Here is a 19054-nt window from a genome sequence, read left to right as displayed (position 1 = left end):
ATAATTTTAGTTTTCCAACGATCCAAACAGCGTGTCAAACGAACACCCGAGTCAAAAGTTAGAGTTTTCTAAGTTTTCGGAAAGCGCAAACACCGGCATCATACACTAACACAACAAAACCTCATTACACACCAATTAAATTTATTTCCAGAACATGAAATTATTTGTTTAAGAAAATACACATTATTAGCTTCCTAGCGCTTCGAATGGAGACTCAAACGGACTTACGGATCAAAAGATATGAATTTTTGAAGTTTTCCCCAAAACAAGATTTTTGCCCAGGAACAGCTACGGGTTTTATGGGCTTTGGCTAATATGCATAAGGATTTTACTTATGCACCATGCATAAGCCTACATAAGCCATTGGATCATGTTTTTAATCCAGTATTGAGTATTGAGTATTGAGTGGTGAGTATTGAGTATTGAGTAATAACAATTGATGTCTAGAATTTGATCCAATGATCCAAGGGTCCATAATAATCTATGCACGGTAACTGCACCCGGTTTTATGCATCTTTCCATTAAAATCCAACCAATTCAATTATTTTTCATGAAACAAACACATATTTATTCATACATAACATATAGTAGTGAATTGGAACCCTAAAACATGAATTTTAACACATTGATTTTGATCCCAAATCTCAAACCCCAACCTACCAAATCCCTATAACTCAATCCAAAACTCCCCAAATCATACCAAATCAAATTTCTCCATTGAACCAATTCCATGCACAAATTATACAACAACCCAAACAAGATTATAACATCAATTATGATCAATTTTCACAAATTAACTCAAAACAACAAACAACCAAAATCTAACCACAAAACCAACAACTATCTAAACCTTATACCAATTATAATAATCAAGATAACTCTCGTTACCTTAGATTCATGGGCTTTTTCGTCTTCCTCAATGAGTTCTACACTTCTTCTTGCCCTAGCATCTTCTCCCTTTTGCTATCACTTTTACGTATGAATAAAAACCCCTTCTCATTCTCTAATTTTTTTCTTTATAAAGTCCCTCATTATGGATTACCTCTTTTACCCTCACTTACTCTTCTACAATTGGCTATTTTGCCCTTATTATCTCTAACACCAATACTACTTCATTCTACTAATTAAAAATAATTATCTTAATTATCTAAAATCATTTAAATAATCCTCATAATTATTTCACTTCACTGTACCCCACATCCTACTGTAGTTCTTCAAATTCTTGATTGCCCTTTTAATCTGATATTTGTTCACAAACTTACTCGTACTCTTGACTGTTCATTCATTTTTAATAATAATTCTTTTCATGTCCAGGATCGACGTACATGATGGACGATTGGAGTAGGGAGTGAATTTGGAGGATTATATCATTTATCTCAACCGGTGGCATGTAGTTCGATTGTTTTTTAAGACCTTACACATCAACGTTTTGGTCACCTTAGTCTTAATAAAATGCGTATTTTAGTTCCTAGTTTTTCTAAGCTTTCATCTTTTTAGTGTCAATCATGTCAATTAGGAAAACATACTCGTAGTACTTACTATTAACGAGTAAATAAAAGTGTTGCATCACCTTTTGCTTTAGTTCATTCTGATATTTGGGGTCCTAGTCGTGTGAAGTCTACCTTAGGATATTACTATTTCGTAACTTTCATCGAAGATTTCTCACGATGTATGTACTTGGTTATTTCTAATGAAAAACCGTTCAGATGTTTTCCATATATTCTAAAAGTTTTATGCTGAAATTAAAAACCAGTTTAACACCTCCATTAAAATTTTACGCACTGATAATGCTCGTGAATATATGTCATCCTAGTTTCAATCTTTTTTAGCGTCATAGGGAATTATTCACCAATCATCATGTGCTCATACACCACTACAGAACGGTGTTGCTGAATGGAAGAATCGTCATTTAGTTGAAACCACAGTGACTCACTTAGTTCACCACAATGTACCTTCTTGTTTTTGGGGTGATGCTTTCCTTACCGCCTATCACCTTATCAACTAAATGCCTTCATCGGTCCTTCAAGATCAGATTCCATACTCTATGTTAAGTCCACAACATGACGTTTTACCCCATTCTGATTCGCGTCTTTGGTTGCACATGCTTTGTTCATGATCTTAATTAGTCCAGGTAAAGACAAAATCTCTGCCAAATCTCAAAAATTTATTTTTCTGGGCTACTCACGTATACATAAAGGATATCGTGGTTTTTGTCCTTAACTTCATAGGTACATTGTTTCCTCTAATGTTACATTCTTTGAAGGTTCTCCATTTTTCTCTGCCTCTATGTTACCCGACGAGACTTGTAACTTAGATACTCAAGATGTCCCTTCTATTATCCCCACACCTATTAAACCTCCATTGCAAGTCTACCAGTGATGGCCACATCATCCATTGGAAGTTATAGATGATGTTAATCCACCCACACCATCTCCTGCTCCAACTGTTCCACCACCTATGTCACCTGAACTTGACTATCCAATAGCATTACGAAAAGGTATTCAATCTTATACTTCAAATCCTAAATATGCTTGTGTTTTAAATTATGACCACCTTTCTACTTCCTATGTGTGTGATTTGGATTTTGTGTCTATTCCTAAGTCTATAGGTGAGGCTATTACTGATCCTAATTAGTGTCAGACGATGGTGGAAGAAATAGCTGCATTGCATTCAAATAACACTTGGTATATTGTTATTTTACCTTCCGACAAAACTACAGTAGGATGTCGATGGGTTTATACAGTGAAGGTTGGACCAAATGGTAAAATCAATCATTTCAAAGCTCGTTTGGTATCTAAAGGATATACAGAAATATTTGTCCTGGATTATTGTGACACTTTTTCTCTAGTGGCCAAGATTAGTTTAGTCCGTCTCTTCCTTGCAATGGTTATTATTAATCATTGGACGCTTCATCAATTAGACATTAAAAACAAATTTTTACATGGAAAATTGGAGGAAGAAATATATATGGACCAACCTCCAGGTTTTACCGTTCCTGGAAATTGTAGACTTGTCCATTGGCTTCATTAGTCTATTTATGGGCTTAAATAGTCTCCATGTGCTTGGTTTGGTTGCTTCAGCTCTTCCTTAATACAGTTTGGTATGACTAGATGTGAATCAGATCACTCAGTTTTCTTTCTTCATTCCTCCATCGGTCAGCGCATATTTCTTGTGGTCTATGTTGATGAAATGATTATCATTGAAGATGATATAGAGGTTATCCAACGACTCAAAACTCATTTCTCAACAACTTTCAGACAAAACACTTGGGTCCACTAAGGTACTTCTTGGGTATTGAAATTGCTTCTTCCGGATCAGGGGGAGCTGTTGAAAGACCCAAGAAGGTTGGACCAAATGGTAAAATCAATCATTTCAAAGCTCGTTTGGTATCTAAAGGATATACAGAAATATTTGTCCTGGATTATGGTGACACTTTTTCTCTAGTGGCCAAGATTAGTTTAGTCCGTCTCTTCCTTGCAATGGTTGTTATTAATCATTGGACGCTTCATCCATTAGACATTAAAAACAAATTTTTACATGGAAAATTGGAGGAAGAAATATATATGGACCAACCTCCAGGTTTTACCGTTCCTGGAAATTGTAGACTTGTCCATTGGCTTCATTAGTCTATTTATGGGCTTAAATAGTCTCCATGTGCTTGGTTTGGTTGCTTCAGCTCTTCCTTAATACAGTTTGGTATGACTAGATGTGAATCAGATCACTCAGTTTTCTTTCTTCATTCCTCCATCGGTCAGCGCATCTTTCTTGTGGTCTATGTTGATGAAATGATTATCATTGAAGATGATATAGAGGTTATCCAACGACTCAAAACTCATTTCTCAACAACTTTCAGACAAAACACTTGGGTCCACTAAGGTACTTCTTGGGTATTGAAATTGCTCAATCTTCATCCAACATTGCAATTAACCAACGTAAGTATGCATTAGACATCCTCAATTAAACTCGTATGCTTGATTGTTGTCCGATTGACACTTCTATGGATCCCAACATCAAGCTTCTTCCGGATCAGGGGGAGTTGTTGAAAGACCCAAGAAGACATCGACATCTAGTAGGTAGACTCAATTATCTTACCGTCACCAAACCAGATATTACTTTTGCAGTGAGCATTGTGAGTCAAATTTTGAATGTTCTTTGAGATACTCATTAGAATGCAGTTATTCGGATTCTCAGATATATAAATAATGTACCAAGAAGAGGCCTATTATTTGAAGATAAGAGTGATGCTAAAATCACGTGTTACTCATATGCAGATTGGGCAGGATCACCACCGGATAAGAGATCCACTTCCGGATATTATATTCTTATTGGAGGAAATATGATCTCATGGAGGAGAAAGAAACAAAACACAATTGCACTATCTAGTGTTGAAGCTGAATATCGTGTTATGGCATCTATAGTAGTGAAAAATTGAGACTAAGCCATTGATTTGACTTAACTCGTATTGTTAGTGAAATTCGCCACTGCGCTTAATTGTTTCCAAAGGAAATGGGAAAAGAATGAAATAAAACCTAAATAATTTTTAAATCAAAACTAATAAAAACAAACAGAGTTCTTAGGTTCGGGGGTTGGTTATACAAAATGAAGGTATGAGCACCCTATGTATCTATGGTACTCTATAGGAACCTCTTTGAAATATCCATATTAAAGGTTTATTGTTGTTATACTTGTTTGTGAAATGAGTGGGGAGGTGAGAAAATAATTTTATTGTGATTGGAAAGAGATCGCATCATGTGCCTACTTACCACTTAAGTGCAATGGGGAAGTCAGAGCATTTGTAATTCCCCTTAAAAGGAAAAAGGGCCAAAGTTGCAAAATATTTTTGGATGCTAAGTTTTAAAGTTATTGTTATTTCTCTATATAGTAGCAATTAGTTAAAAAGGATATATAAATTGTAAGAGAAAGCAGGTGGAAGTTCTATTTGACAAATAAACATGTTGAGTTGATTTTTTTCAACATCTGGACAACATTGTGGTGTCGTTTTTTTTACCTCCCCGTTTACTTTGGGAGGACGGCACGCCGGACCCTTCACGCGAAATTTGGAAGGAGAAAGGCGCCCTTGTGGGGTGAATTTTATTTCAGTTCTTCCTACGATAGCACACGAACTTTATAATTATCCTACGAGGAGGAAGGGGAAAAAGATCTCAAATAAACCCTAAGATTTTTCTAGGTGTGGGGATTTCACCTAATCAGAAGTTCTAGAGTCCGGGAGATCGGTTATACATAGGGAAGGTTTTAAGCACCCTACATATTCGTAATACTCTACGGGAACCTTCTCTGTGTCTATGTGTTTGTGTTTGCTAATTGATTGGGAAAGTTTCTCCTTTATGTTAGGAGAGAGAATTGAATTGAATTGAAATGAAAAGACAGATGGACTGACTGTTTTTGGTTTTTTTATTAGCTCACTGAGATTCCTTGTGAATCTCATGCCTACATATCCCTAATGGAAGTCAGAGCTTTTTGTAGTTCGGGGAACTAATTAGGGAAATTAATTAATTTTTTGGGTTCCTTGCTTGAAGCTCAAGGTTGAAGCTTGAATTAACTCTCTGTCTACAGGAAAGAGACATGAAGTCATCTTTATAGAGAGGTATTTCTACTATTCCACCACACACATTTAAAGTGACAGAAAAGCTGAGTTAGTTTCATAAGAGAGGGACCTTACTTGGTGTTGCACCCCAAAATTTGCCCTCTTCTTTGTGCCATAAGTTATGAAGGACGTTTATTTCGTCGTTCAAAATTCAAAGAAAAATAATAGAGAGTTTCCATTGTTTCGAGATCGGTAAGTCAAAGGGCTTGTGGGATGAATTGCAAGAGAATGAGTCAGGGTACAAAGTTATGAGCTTAAGGAGAGCATTGTGTTCAAGGCGCCATTATACTTCAATTTATTGGTGGCTTACCATACAAGTTTGGTTTGAATTAAGGAATTAAGATTGAATTGGGGCCTCATTGATTTAAGGAAGAATTTGATTTGATGATCTAATTGATTCTATTATTCAAATTTTGTTCAAGACATTTTGTTCATCAAGGATTTAAGTCAAGCTAAGATCCACGAGTGTTATGCAAAGTCCATCAAAATTCAAAGGCTCATGTTCATTCAATGGTATACTTTACAAGACTAAAATTCTTCATTCGATCCCGATTCAATGTGTGTTCACCATTTAAAAACTCAAGATCAATATTCATTCCTTGTGTCTTTGGTTGGAGGAGGAGGTTTAATTTGAAAGCGCATTCAAGATTTAATCATTCATCGAGATCGTCATGAATTCAAGCTCATTAAAGTATTTTCCAAGTTTCATTCATTTTTATGTCCTTGAGATCTAGATACAAAATTGGAAGAAACATTGTTGAGAAGCCCACAAAGTCAAGAGATAAATTCAAGGTGTTTTACAAGAGAAATTTACAAAATTACATTCAAACATTCATTCAAAGGCAATTACAAGTTAAAATCCAAGATATCCATTACAAAAGCCAAATTACAAAGAAATTACAACAAAAAGGGGGGCCTATTCTTCTAAGGCCCAAACGCCTGCTACAACTTGCACCATACACAATTGCCATTCCCATTCTACAAGAGCTGCATCACATAATAAAACCGAACCAAGCCGGTTCAGTGTTAACAGAAATAGAAGCAGAAGAAATCGGTTCACAACTGGACAAAAAAACCAAGTGCAACAGCATAACCAAAGAAAAACAGAATTGAAAGAAAAAAAAAGGAACTGAAATAAGAGAATCGGAGGAGAATTCAGAAAAAAACTCTCATAACAGAAACGTAACAAACTCTCTCGGGATCTTCATCTACCTTCTTCAACCTTTCTTCAATCTTGATTCTAGAACCTTCACCACCATCATCTTCATTCAATCACCTTGGGATTCTGCAATCGACATAACAGAAAAAATAAAGGAACGTGTAACAAACTTTTCAACAAAAATCACTCACTCCCGGTTCCTCTGAATTCATCATCGCCAAGAACTCTCTTCAATCTTCATCATCGAGCTTCAACGACTTCATCATTCGTTCTCCCTTAATCTGAAAGAACTTCAATCATCACCATAGCTCCTTCAACCTTCGCTCTGTTCTTCAATCAACAATCACACTCTCTTCAGTTGAACAAATCTGAGAACATCTTCATACTCTCCAACAAGCGTACGTGAACTTCAACCTTCATCTCTACATCTGTACTTCGGAAATCATCATCACAATCAACAAGGTATCGTGAATGTACGCAAAAGAGAAAAAATAGAGAAGAAGGTTTGAATTTGAGACAATGAATCGAAGAATATAGAGAAGTACATGAGGCGTGTCGAGATGGATTTCTGATTCCGTTACTAATGGCTCCTAGGCATCATCGGAGTGACTCCAGTCAAATTTGTGTGACTGAGTAATAGAAGAAGAGGACGAGTCAAAGACGGAGGGTGGTTGAGATGACATCAATTGATTTCCCCAAGTCGCCGCTGCTATGAGGCACTCACCGATGCGGCGGTGTTATCCGTGAGACGATGAGAGAGATCTTGAGAAGAGAGCGAGATTGAGAGCGAGCGGAGAGAGGTATGGTTGAGGTTTTGCCTTGGATTTTGATCGAAGAAGGTAGCATATACGCCGTCGCCATTTTCGGCCGCAGAAGAGAAGGGAGATGAAGTTCAAGCACAAGTTTGATGGTCATTGGTACCAACCCTAATTCCCTTTTGTTGATCTTTTACTTTAATTGCAATTGATGTTGATTTTTGGAATCAATATAGTAGTTAATTAGTGTTTATTAGCGTTAATTAGGAATTAAGCAAGATTTGAATAAGTAAAATAGGATTAATGGAAATCTGATTTGGCAATTGATTGGATTGGGTTGAAGAAAAAAATCTGAAAAGATCAACATGAAATTTGATTTGGATCTAAAATCTCCTTGGGCCACGAAAATGCTATCCACACCTCCATCAAGTCCAATACATTTCCATGTTGTTTTTGTGTGCTGATTAAGATGAAAAAAAAAACAGCCATTCAGGGCCAAACCTTTGGGCCTTAGCGCCAGAATTTCTATCCCACACCAAGTTTCACAATTAACCCCCTGTGTATATAGCTTTCTATTTTAGATTTGGTTTTTTTTTTTATCTAGCTTGTCTTCTATCATTTTTAGTATAACAAAAACATAAAAATCAAATAGTTTTGTTAGTTTTTAACATGATAAAAAGATAATAAAAACATGCATCCTTTTCCTGTTTAGAATCTAAATGTTTTGTTTCATAGTGTAGTTCTAATTCTTTGATAAAATGCCATAAAAAACAATATTCTTGTTAGATTTTATTTTAGAATTCAATTATATTTTTGTTTCTATAATTTTGCGTGATAGTCTTGTTTATTTACGAACTTTGTTTCTCATTTCGTTTGATAATGCAATTGTGCGACTTTATTCGCGTTTTCTTGTTATTTCTAATAAGTGTGTTAGCTTGTGCGAGGAACTTTGAGTACGATTTCTGATGGATGCGCTTGGCTTTGTGTCCAGCTTTATTTGTGGGACACAACATTATTCTCCTGATTGTTTTTTGTTCGTCTCCCTGTGCGAGTCACGATTCATATATGCTTGTTGTTGCTTGCCTGTTGCGACTTTTTCTTGCAGGTGTATTATTCGGATGTGCCGATACACATTCCGAATTGACGCGCGATTTATTTTCGCGTTGTCTTTGCACTTTGATAATGCTTATGTCGTCTGTCATATTTCTGATGCTTTCGTTGCTTGATGTTAGCTCGTGCGCGCATTCTCTGGGTTTCTTAGTTCTGCTTGTGTTGCTAGCTCATTGCGGATTTGCTATCCGTTTGGTACCGCTCCTTGTCCCTTTTACTCTTTCATAAACATACACCCTGTCATACATGCCATCTCTCCAAACAATGTAAACTGCCTTTCCCAACAAGCAATACTAAATCCAACAAATGTTTTGACTTAGTTCACATGGATATCTGGGGTCCCATTGCTGTTCCATCTTTAGATGGATTTAAATACTTCCCGACTATTGTAGATGATTTTTCTAGGTATACCTAGACATTTCTTATGCATACTAAATCATAAACTAGACAACATGTCCAAAATTTCATCACATATTGCCAAACTCAGTTCTCCTGCACTATTAAACTCATTAGATCTGATAATGGACCTGAGTTCCTTATGGCATCTTATTATGCTTCACTTGGAATTCAACATCAGAGAAGTTGTGTTGAGACACCTCAACAGAATTCTCTGGTGGAAATAAAGCATAGGCATTTTCTCCAAGTAACTAGATCTTTACTTTTTCAATCTACACTAACTAAACCTTTTTGGTCATTTGCATTATGTCATGCTACTTACCTTATAAACAGAATTTGCAGCCCCACTATACAAAACAGAACACCTCATGTTTTGCTATTTCAAATACCTCCTTCCTTTAATAACCTCAAAACCTTTGGATGCTTAGCTTATGCTTCCACTCTTACAAGGAATAGAGATAAGCTTGATCCTAGGGCCTCTAAATATATATTTTTAGAATTCACATTAGGCATTAAAGGCTATTTACTCTTTGACCTTCAAACTAGATCTATCTTCACATCTAGGAATACTATATTTTACAAAAATCATTTTCCCTTCACACCCTCTCCTACACATAACATAGAAACCAATTGCACTACTGACAGTTCCACTATTCCCTTTATATTTGACATTGAATTCAATACATCTCCTCCTCCTATACTGCCCAATCCTGTGAATAATCATGATCCCACCATAACACATTTAACTAATGATTCTCATGAATCCTTTGATTCTAATAACACACATAAGGAACTTACACACACTGATGTTACTCAGGATAATGTTCAGATAACTGAACAGCAGAATCACAATGATATCAATGAAATTAGGCATTCTACTAGATTGAAATCCACCCCTGCCTATTTAAAGGACTTCATATGTCATATTTCTCATGCCTCACCTATATATGACATCTCTAAATACATTTCATATGCTAATCTTGCACCTGCACATCATGCTTATATCTCTGCTATTACTACTACCTGTGATCCATTATCTTACAAAGAGGCTAGTTCTCATCCTCATTGGACTAAGGCCATGAATGATGAGATTCAAGCCCTTACTTTGAACAAAACATGGATCCTTACTTCTCTGCCTCCAGGTAAGAAAACTATAGGATGTAAATGGGTTTTTAAAACCAAATTTAACTCTGATGGCACTTTAGAAAGGCATAAGACCAGACTTGTTGCACAAGGCTTCAAACAAATTGAAGGTATATTTTTTTTAATACTTTTTCCCTGTTTCAAATCTCACCACTGTAAGAATCATTCTGTCATACCCAAAAATTTGCCCATCTCATTTCATCATCAAGGATTCAAGGCTCAAGGGTTGGCTCAATGAATACTCTCCTGATTCAGGATATCCAAAGCTAGGGTTTGCACTTCATCAAAAGAATTTGAATCTCTAAGGCCTCAAATGGATCTCAAGGTGTCCCATATGTCTCAAGGTATCTCCATGTCAATTATCAAGCTTCAATCCCAAGGATTTCTCATTCAAATGCTCAGACGATCAATGGTCGACTATGTTGACCTAAAAGTCAACTATAGTCAAAGTACAGTCAAAACTCCTGAATTTTGGTAAACATCAAGTATTTGAGGTTATATCCATCATTTGATCAAAGGTTGATCATGATCCGTTAATAAAAACTCGGAAATGAACAAAGAAAAGGTTCAAATTATGGTTTTTTTAAAGGAGAAAGTCAACTCAATTTTGACTGGTCATAACTTTCACATGGAACATCAAAAATTTCCCAACCAAAGCCTATTTTAAAGGAAATTTGATTCTCTACAACTTTGTCTCTCACAAGCCAAGGCTAGAAAGGCTTCATTGGGGAGATATGGTGCAAAAGATTATAGGTCCTCCAAAAAGTCAACAAATACACCTTTTGGGTCAAAGCTCATAACTTGAGCATGGAAGCTTCAATTGAGATGAAACCAAAAGGATCATTTAGAGGACACCCTGAGCTTTCTAAATTGATCAAGAACACCTCCCTAGTGTTAAAATTGAAAGAGATACGCATAGTTGAAGTTGAGCAATTTTCAAGATATACATGAAACCCTAATTGCACAATTTTGCATTTTTTTACTAATGGGCCCAAGATCTTGATTTCAAATATATCCATGATATATATAACCCCTCCCCACCCTTTCATGATTTTTATTTTTATTTTTATGGATTTTTATCCATTTAAATACTAAATAAATCAAGAAAAATATCAAAATAAATAGATTAAAATTATATGGATCTTCTTCTAATCACATAAGGGCCCAAACAATACCATAAAGAGGTCCAAAATTCGTTCATAGGTGAGGGGGAGGTTTGAGACAAAATTAGAAGGAAAATCTCATGATTTTACGCAAAAATTTCCAAGGGATCAAAACTCAAGTCCAAGCCCATGGTTGACCTAATAGAAGGCATATATATTCTAAAAATATTCAGAATAGGGGGGACGAAAAAGAAGCTAGCAAAGGCAGCCCTAACGAAGCTTCAAAGTTTCAAGAATAGCATATTTTGGTTTTAGGGTTTGCAGCCACCCTCGATCCTTCACAACCGTTTCAATCTACTACTGGGGGAATAAGGAGTAAGAATACATCACTGAATAAGTCCCATAACACTCAGAATATATGCATCATGTTTTTCATGTTCATATATGAGTAAGTTTCGTTTTCACGTTTCTTCCTTGTTTTAATAAGAATTTACTGCGCTAATGTGTTATTGAGGTTGTTTAGAACAGGTTGAACGCATCACATGAGGGATTGGGGCCATGAATCACGTTCTGCCATTACTAGGGCACCAAGGTCCCTCGATTTCGTTCTTACAGCTACAGGCCTTATCATGCCAAACTAACGTGTTATTTGAGTTTAAAGCATGCGTGTTAGATTACCTGGGCTGTTTCCCGTCGTTATCGTGGCTGTTTTGCAGGTTTTCAAAGGTGCATAAGGATTCGGAGGTTTTGTCGCAGGTAATTCCACAACAGATTTCACAAATAAATCCACAGGAAACCCAGGGGAGGAAGACGAAGCTAGCCCCCTACACGTGGTGTCATTCCACTCGTGAGTCAACGAGGGTTTTTCCTCTCTCCACACGCGTCGTTTATCCATTGGTCGGTCAACAAAAGGATCAGCCTCTCTCCTAATCTCATTCGTCCCTTCAGTCAGCAGTAGGGCCCAACACCTGAGTCATTCGACTTTTTCCATTATCTGTATTATTTTATATTAATTTAACTCCCTGCATTTAAGTTACAACCAGCGTGGACAGCTCTTTTGGCAAGACAAGTTATCATTTTGCCCAAAGGGGGAGGGTTCGATTCCCAGCACCTCCCCTTTCTTTTAACCAATTTTCTGAATTACATAGATTGTAGATCCAGTGCGCCTCACACAAGGGCACATACGGTACTCCCTCAATTACAAGACCACACGATCTCTCTACAATCCAGATCTAACGTAAACAAGGCTGAAGGTGCATCATGGGGTCTCAAAGGCTACCACACAGGATTACCAACCAGGTTTATTTAATCCTTTTATTATTATTATTATTATTATTAATTATTTTATCTACAAATCTAGGATTAATTTCAATTAATTTATTCTAGTTAGGGTTAATATAAAATAAGGGTTAGATTAATATAATCAATATTAGGATCATTTCCCAATTATTTCGATTAATTCAATTTAATTTACTTAATCATTTTAATTACTATAAATCACAAAAACCCTGGAGATAGGTTATAAGTATTAGGGTTTGCCCAACCCCATTGGTTATCCTTAATTAATTTTCTCCTCGATCCGACTATACCTATTAGTCGCATTGACGAGAAATAATTTTAATCGATTAATTTATTTATTAATCATTTAACAAATTCTAGTTTAATTCTCTCCTCGACCCGACTAAATCTATTAGTCGCAATGACGAGAGATAAAATAATAAAACGTAAATAATTGAATTCGTTGTCATGTAATAACCAAATCTATTGGTTATGAGAGGCAATGATAAAACCCATAATTTGATTACAAAATTTAAAATACATTTTATTTGCTGCTCGTGACAATCGAATCTATCGGTCAGTGTAACCAGCAATACACTACTTAATCCGTTAACTATAATGATCAAATCTATTGATCATCGCACCTAACGGTAACATATCAAACCAGGGTTGTACGCCCAAATCTAAAACATTCAAAACACTTCAAATCAAACTACGGATTTTCATCCTTTTTTGACAAGGCAACTCAAAATGCCTTGGAAACCACAAAATTCAAAACTACGATAGGCCATTCAAAAAGCCTTCAAACCATATCATATCAAATTCTAAGGCGTACAACCCTGTGCCCGAACTACGTAGACTCTGATCCTCCATAAGGAGTTACGTAGGCACTTGACAACAAGGCGAGTCCCCTTCCCCTAAATCCTAATTAGGTTCAAATCTTACCGTTCACCCTTTTCATTTCTTTAGCTATTAACTTAATAATTTTAGCCATAAACCTTCGCCTCTCAATTCAAAACCTTAGGAAAGGGTTAAGGGTGCCTAACACCTTCCCTCGACCTGATTATAATAATCTTACCCGAATCTCTTAACTGCGTAAGGTTTCCTATTCACCCTAGTAGAATAGGTGGCGACTCTAAATCTTAATTTTTAGGGCAGGTTGCTACACATTCTGGCCCTTGCTGCCTACTTAAACCTTTTCTTATTTCAATTGTATGTTCACAATGCATTCCTACATGGTGACTTGGATGAAGAAGTATACATGACCTTTCCTAAGGGAATGACTCACTATGCCAAAATGGACTTTAGACAACGCACCTTAGACAGCGCTTTTATAAAAAAGCACTGCTATAAGTAAAATAAAAATAAAACCCAGAAACTGGACACGAAAATGAGGAAAAGCGCTGCTAAAAGGGTTGCTTTAGAAAGCGCTTTACAAAAACGCTGGTAAAAGGCCATATTAGCCAGCGCTTTCAAAAAGTGTTGCCTAAGGCACTTTAAAAAACGCTGCCTAAGATCAATTTTAAAAAGCGCTTTCTGGAAGCGCTGCTAAAGGTCAAGCTTAAAAAAAGTAAAATAAAACTCACAATCCCTATTCATGCTTCCAAGAAACTCTAATGGCCAGGGACACAACAGAGCTTCCATCTTCATAAAGCCCTAGTAGCTCCGCCAAAACCAGACCCTCTTCTCGCAAACACAAACCCTCTAAAGAAAATGATCCTCATTCAGATCACAACATCATCGTCTGTTACCGCCAAGACCTTCTCCTTCCAATCCTCTTAAACGAAAACTCGCTCTCGACATCGTCGCCGGTGAAAATTCACTCCCGACAACTTTCGATTCCGGTGTTAAGGTTCTTCCTATTCATTTAGGGTTTTAGATATTGAATTAACACTTTAGGCCGTTCTCAAGTGCGGAAGGGGAAAAGTGATCTCTCGTAAGCAGTTTCATCCTTACTTCGTTTATCGACTTCAAATCTGTTATGGTAGAGTTTCATTGATTTGCTTGTGATTGTATAGATTCAGCTTTTGTATCATATGTTTAGGGTTTTTTATAGGATATTGATTTGTAGGCCAAAACATAAGGAAGCTGGTTAAGGATGGGTTTATCATCAGGAAACCTACCAAGATTCACTCCAGATCACGTGCTAGGCGTATGAAGGAAGCTAAGAGGAAGGGAAGACACTCTGGACACTCTGTTCCGTCTCTTACTATGATTTATGAAAGTTATATGCTACAATAACTGATGTTCTCTCTGTTGTGTGCGCACAGTATAATGATTTAACACAACTATGCAATAATCCAAAAGCAAAGGCAGCCGTTTTGGCTGAGATGGATGCTGTTGGACGCGAGGCTCAAGTAAGTTATTGATTTTAGGCGTATCCAGACCTTGTAAATCACTGTCTTCAGTAAATATATTGAATATTATCTGTATCTTTATTTAATGCCCTGTAGCTTAGAGGTTTTGAATTTGCAAGAGCAGTCACTTTGGTTGCTGAACCATTTGCGAGAGCAGTACTTCAAGTTCATCCTTTAAGTGTTTGTTCATGTCGTAATTTAAAATATAGGTTGAGATGGGAGGATGCAAAGGACCTCTGGACTTTCTTCTTATTTTCAGTTGGGGAGACATTGAATTTCCATTGCCATTTGGAAGGGTTATGAGTCCTACCGAGTCTTTCATTCATGGATTAGATGAAAAGGTGAATAAAAACTTTGTATTCAATTCATTCATAACTGGCTCAAAGTTTCTGATCAATATGATTCTTAGTAAGTGTTGATCTTCATGGTCTATCAACTTCTCTATACCATTATCTTATGAATCATCAAAAGTATTGTTTATACTACAAGTTATCATGGTGTTGTAATTGTTGACATTATCTTATGATTCTTAGTGATGCAGGGCTGATTGTAGTTCAATATTGCAGTAGGAAAATGATGTTCCCAGGTGTCACACCCTAAATTTTGCCAGAATTTTTTATTCGATTCATTTGCATTTTTTTTGGTTAGTTTGCATTTTAATTCATTCATAGTACCTCATATACATCATTTTTGCATTTAAATCAAAGAGTTAACTTTTTATTTGTATTTTGCAATGTCATTTCATCTACAAGTTAATTATTCTATAATTGCATTTTTTATTATTATTATTTTTAATCATGACATTTTCTTTTACTTCACTTTGCATTCATTTTTATTAGAATTTACATTTTTTAGTGTCATATTTTAACTCCATGTTCATTATCCATCCATAATTATCCACTTTTAATTCAATTTCTAAATCCATATAAGTCATTCAAATAGGCCATAATCATTCCATGCATATCACTAATCATTTTCATCTTATATTAGTTGTTATTAATTTTTTTAATAAAGAGATAAGTTTTGCATCAGTAAAGAATAAATTTCAAAATTCATAGTCTTCTTTCTTATTCCCACTGTTGCACAACATCAATTCACAATTCAAAACAACAAGAAAGAAGAAGAAGAAAGAAGAAGAAGAAAGAACACGTATCAGAGACAGAACCGAAAGAAAAAGAAGAGATCGAGAAACCAAAAGGTTAGGTGATAAAGTCAAGAACGTACCTGTAATTGTTTATGCTTTCGTTTAATTTCTTAACCACTTATAATCTGTTATACCATTTGCATAGTGATTGGAGATTGATTTGGGGTTTTAGAGTTTGTTAGGATTTGGGTATATTGTTGTTTCCATGTTTTTGTCTGAACATTCCATGAACGAATCGTGAGAGATGAGAGATTATTGTATCGTTGTTGTTCACGAATCAAAAAGAATTAGCCATAGCCCGAATCGAACCGATTGACAGAAATCCGGGAGAGCGATCGAGAGAGCTGTGCGAGAGTGATCGATTGCGAGAGAGATGAGAGACCAGTGAGTTTAGATGCTTTAGGGTGTGTTTGGTTCGAGGTAGATGGAGGGGAGGGGAGGGGAGGGGAGGGAATATTTCTAATTAAATGTATTTGGTTCAAATTTTATGAGGGAAGGGGAGGGGAGGGGAGGGGAGCAAAATCTCTCCAAAACACACTTTTTGCGTCCCCCAAATCGGGGGGATTTGGAGGGGAGGGGAGGTAATCTGAACATTGATATTTTAAAATTTATTATAATTACTATAATATCCTCAGTTTTATTTTAATATTTCAAAATTATTTATTTTCTTTTATATTACAGCTCTCTTCTGTGATTTTTTCCGATTGCTTCTATCAACTTATTATAATTATTCTCCACCTTCAAATTATTTTAAAAAAATCTGTCCTTAATATAAATCTTAATCATTGTAATTTTTTTATTTTTTTATAACTCTTTTATATTTATATATATTTTTTTTCTAATTTTGTTATGTATCATATTTTTTATTTATTTTATTAATAAAAATCATATCATATTTTCTTTTATATCAAACTTTAAATCTTTTATTTTAATTTTTTTTTTTATTTTATTAAAACATTTAAACCATTTATATTTAATAATAAATTATTTTATGTATATAATGTGTTGAATAATTCATTAAGATTTAAAAGTTGTTATAAACATATAATTTAATTTGTTTTTGAATATCTTATTCGAATTAAGTGAAATTAATTTTTTAATATTATGTAGTAGATTATAACTTTTTAGTCACTTTAGAATTTTTACTAACAAAAAAATATGTATACATTTTTCACATTTGAATATCATATTGTATCATTTATATAAGATAATAAGGATAAAAATGTAAATTATTAATAAAACCCCTCCCCTCCTGAACCAAACATATTTTTAATTAAAATCCCTCCCTTCCCCTCCCCTCTCCTCGTTTGAACCAAACACCTATCTAATTAAAAAAATCCCCTCACCTCCCCTCCCCTTCCCTCCCCTCCATTAAAATCCCTCCCCTCCCCTCCCTCTCATTTGAACCAAACAGACCCTTAATCTTTTTCCAGAAAATAAATCGCGAAGAGAGAGAAGGAGAAAGAGTTTCCTTCGCGATTTTCCTCGTGGGAAAAGAACGGCTGACTCATGCTTGGCCTAGTTTTTTTTGTTTCTCTTAAGAAATTTTAATTTCCTTATGGGCCTCATGTTGGGCCGACCCGGATTCTATCCTAGGGCCATTATCACCTTCAGTTTGCCAATGCACCTCCAACGCTTCACCATAGTTTAGGCCAAACAAATTCTTTTAAATCTGGCCCAAATAGTTGGTTTTTTCACTTTAAAAAAAAAGAACAAACATCACTTATTTGTTTTTAATCAATTAATTTTTTTTAGTTAATCATTTTATTAAACTTCGATTATGTTGTTAATTAAATAAAATTAATTAATGATGTTGGTTGATTTTTAATAAAAATTAATTAATAAATTAAATACATTTTTGTTTGATTGATTAAGATAATACCATAATAATATCAATCCATTTTCATTTAATAATCACTCGATCCAATGTCGAGTCCATTTCAAATCTTCTCACAAAAATTTCAAAAATAATTTAAATTCATTATTTCATTTTTCGCCCAAGCGCGAAGTCTTTTCATTGCCCAAGTGCAAATTTCACCCAAGTGTGAATCTCATTTCAAAAACTTGTCTTTTTCGTCCAAGTGCGATTAGACCCATTTCATAAACCCTAAAACGCTTGATCCAACGTCAAGTTGTTAGTGCAAAAGCTTCTTTTTAATTAAATCAAAGAGATCAAGTGACAAGAAGTGAACACCTCTTGAATACCTTGATCCTTTGAATCAAAACATATTAATCAAATCGAAAGATCGAGTGACAAGAAGTGAATACCTCTTGAATACCTCGATTCTTTTGGATTAAAACATTAATCAAATCAAAGTGATCAAGTGACAAGAAGTGAACACCTCTTGATTACCTTGATCTTTTGAATAAAAATACATTAATCAAATCAAGAGAACAAGTGATAAGAAGTGACACCTCTTGAATACCTTGATCTTTTGAATAAAAATACACTAATCAAATCAAGAGAACAAGTGACAAGAAGTGAACACCTCTTGAATACCTTGATCTTTTGAATAAAAATACATTAATCAAATCAAGAGAACAAGTGACAAGAAGTGAACACCTATTGAATACCTTGATCTTTTGAATAAAAATACATTAATCAAATCAATAGATCAAGTGACAAGAAGTGAGCACCTCTTGAATACCTTGATCTTTTGAATTAAAATACATTAATTAAACTTGGACAACAAGTGAAAATGGGACTCGCTCCTGTTGAATACCTTGGGTAAAGGACGGGCTAGGTGAACACCTATGCTCAAACACTTTACTAAACGTCCGCAATCATCCATCCTAAAATCAATCAACAAACTCGTAGTTCTTTCGAACTACAATCGCTCTGATTCTTCCATTGAAGATATGTAGGCACAAGACTCAAACGTCTTGGCGAGCACATTAAATAAAAATATATAATTTCGTAGTCCTCGAACTACGATTGCTCTGACTTTCCCCATTGGGAATACTTAGGCACAAGACACAAACGTCTTGGCGAGCATAATAATAA

At 35.3% G+C, this 19054-nt stretch overlaps 1 long non-coding RNA gene across 2 annotated transcripts; it reads right to left on the bottom strand.

Moving 5' to 3' along the window:
* Positions 1-6379: 6379 nt before the first annotated feature.
* Positions 6380-7739, bottom strand: LOC131653245 (uncharacterized). 2 transcript variants are annotated; one of them, XR_009299044.1, is made up of 2 exons: positions 7310-7739; positions 6380-7192 (listed from the first exon to the last, which is right to left on the bottom strand). It is a non-coding gene; the product is annotated as an uncharacterized LOC131653245 (long non-coding RNA). The 2 variants fall into 2 exon arrangements; XR_009299045.1 differs by having other exon boundaries at positions 6380-7197; positions 7310-7446.
* Positions 7740-19054: the final 11315 nt, after the last annotated feature.

Source organism: Vicia villosa, linkage group LG2, assembly GCF_029867415.1.
Source record: "Vicia villosa cultivar HV-30 ecotype Madison, WI linkage group LG2, Vvil1.0, whole genome shotgun sequence".
Lineage (NCBI taxonomy): Eukaryota > Viridiplantae > Streptophyta > Magnoliopsida > Fabales > Fabaceae > Vicia > Vicia villosa.
The sequence above is the reverse complement of the archived record's forward strand: the minus strand, read 5'-3'. Positions and strand labels throughout refer to the sequence as shown.